Source organism: Limulus polyphemus, unplaced genomic scaffold, assembly GCF_000517525.1.
Source record: "Limulus polyphemus unplaced genomic scaffold, Limulus_polyphemus-2.1.2 Scaffold7814, whole genome shotgun sequence".
Taxonomy (NCBI): domain Eukaryota; kingdom Metazoa; phylum Arthropoda; class Merostomata; order Xiphosura; family Limulidae; genus Limulus; species Limulus polyphemus.
The window spans coordinates 6,822-9,766 of record NW_013673424.1 but is presented as its reverse complement, the minus strand read 5'-3'; the positions used below and the strand labels follow the sequence as shown (position 1 = coordinate 9,766).

The following is a 2,945-nucleotide window of genomic DNA, read 5'->3' as shown; positions in this document are numbered from 1 at the left end:
ATAGTGGGATTGACCGTCTCACTATAACGCCCCCACGGCTGAAAGGGCGAGGATGTTTGGTGTGACGAGGATTCGAACCCGCGACCCACATATTGCGAGTCGAGCTCCCTAACCACCTGGCCATGCCGGGGCCCTAACCACCTGGCCATGCTGGGTCGCGTGGTGGGAGATATGCGCTAGTTTTAGAACTGGTTTCGATTAGGTTATCGGCTCTATAGCTAGTGATACGTTAGAAACACAAAGACACTGTTTTTCAAATGTTATACAGTATCGTTTCAGTTAAGCATCCTCTCGTGTACGTTATCAATATCACGTATACCGTAATTAATTCATTTTCAACACGCTACTCGTATTTCTACTGTGAATTAAATGTGATCGTTTGTATTATAACATATTTTTTTAAACTGCAATTTTGACTGTTAGTGCCCCCTGGTGGTTTTTTGTAACGCAGTTCAGTAGCAACAATTAATTATACGTGTCATGAAACATTAGTATTAGGCCTATTATATTTTTTAACTAGCCATTCTTTGTCTAACCCACCCCCTTAGGAATCTTTAAAAATTAGAAAATAAGAAACGTAAGGGTAATTCAATGAAAAAAAATATATATATGGTAATAAAAAACTTCTGATTAAAAATTGACAACGATATATATATGGTAAATAAAACTTCAGAGGAAAAATTTACAACTATATATATATGGTAATTAAATCTTGTAAAATTTTTATTAATGAAAAATAATTGACTCAGTTTATATATTCCAAAATTAATACTTTTTGAATTTTAAAAGTTTTTTTTTTTGCTTATGTTAATACAATTGCTTACAATTGTTTCGTATTTAGTTTTAGCTTTGTTACTCCCAATAATGCAATAATTAAACATTGTTATACAAGGATGTTTAACTAGATGGAAAAAAAAATTATCTAAATTCGTGATTTATGAAAGGTAGAACATGAAAAGTCGCTTCTCTTATATGTAATTATTGTAAAAAACGTAAAAAATGGCCATAAAAACCGCAAAATGTAAAACCACTAATTTGCACGTATCTCCGCATGGACCTAACAAATCTTCATGCCGAATTTGGTGAAGATCCATCAACAGGGGGCGAAGTAGTGGTAAAAAACCCCCATAAAAATCTAAAACCGCAAAATTGAAAACTGAAAATTTGTATGTATCCCCTCTTGGGCCTAATGAAGTTTCATGCCAGTTTTGGTGAAGATCAATCCACACTCTGTGAAGTGGTGTTAAAAAACACCCATAAAAACCGCAAAATGTAAAATTGAAAATTTGTCTCTATCTCCACACGGACCCAAAAAACCTTCATTTGATAAAGATCCATCAACAGGGGGCGAAGTAGTGGTAGAAAACGCCCATAAACAAAATGTAAAACTGAAAATTTATAAATATATATCTCCATATGGACCTAATGAACCTCCATACCAATTTGGGCGAAGATCCATTCACACCCTGCGAAGTAGTTACATGGACAGACAAGAGACAGTACATATTTATATACATTCGCGTGTCGGTTTCTGTAAATGAGATTTTGTGCTTATTGGTATGTAGAAGGTTCATTTCGTTTCTTATTTAACGATGTTTTAATTTATATCATGAGTAAGGGCTTTTGTCTGAAACGGTGAAATGAAATTAAGAACAATTCCACTGTTTGATTTTTTATTTAACTTTTCGTAATTAATATTATCTTTTCAAGCCTTGTGTAGCTGTAAACTATTACGACAAAATGCGATCGTAAACTCATTAAACGACCACAGCGCCATCTAGTGACTTAACAAATCTGTAATAAAATTTAAAATAATCTTTGAAAGCCGGCGAAGGATTAGAAACCATCAGGCCTAAGATTTGTGATACATATTACTTTAAGTGCAAGTGTATTTTTCCACATTACTTTCAATTTGTCATTTTATTTCGAACCAAAAGGAGAGGATAGGAAGAAATTATTACTCTGTATAAAAATTATTACTCTGTATAAAATTATTACTCTGGTATAAAATTATTACTCTGGTATAAAATTATTACTCTGTATAAAATTATTACTCTGTATAAAAATTATTACTCTGTATAAAAATTATTACTCTGTATAAAATTATTACTCTGGTATAAAATTATTACTCTGGTATAAAATTATTACTCTGTATAAAATTATTACTCTGTATAAAATTATTACTCTGTATAAAATTATTACTCTCTTTAAAATTATTACTCTATATAAAATTATTACTCTCTTTAAAATTATTACTCTGGTATAAAAATTCGTATATTTTCCACGATTATCCGTTTAAAATAATAAATATGGCAGTGTAACTTCTGTTGCGCATGCGTCCATTTTTAACATCACCCGTAATAGTTCAGACAAACTTACCATTGTTACTTCTGTTGCGCATGCGTCCATTTTTAACATCACCCGTAATAGTTCAGACAAACTTACCATTGTTACGTATTTCTGGTAGTCGTTTGTTTGTAATTAAGCACAAAGCTACACCATGGGCTCTGCCCACCACGGGTATCGAAACCCGGATTCTAGCGTTGTAAGTCCGCAGACATACCGCTGTGCCACTGGGGGGGGGGCATTTCTGTTAGTAATATTGGAATATTTTAAAGCAGCATGAATAATTTGTGGATAATTGACCTTGACATTTCATAATAAGATTAAATAGGAAAAACCTGAAATTCGATCATGTTTTGTTTATTTTTCTACTTTGTTAATAAACGCAAGAGCCATTTCTTTTTTTACTGCAAGATGAGGACGTCTTTACCAGTTCGATGACGAGGAACCCACTTTGAGACTAATAATGGCTGGAGACGGCTTAAATGGGTAATGAAGAAAAACTTTAATATAAGTACCTGAAGTATCAGGTACCTGATGATGACAAAACCTTGTCGAAACGTTGTACATTTGCTGTCATGTTAAACTTATATTAAAGTTTT

The 2,945-nt window shown here is 32.8% G+C and overlaps 1 protein-coding gene across 1 annotated transcript in view; it reads left to right on the top strand.

Annotated features, from left to right (window-relative positions):
• The window catches only part of LOC111089908 (probable 3',5'-cyclic phosphodiesterase pde-5), an 11,365-nt gene that overhangs the window by 3,222 nt on the left and 5,198 nt on the right, over nt 1-2,945 (top strand). The gene's annotated exons all lie outside the window — the stretch shown is intronic.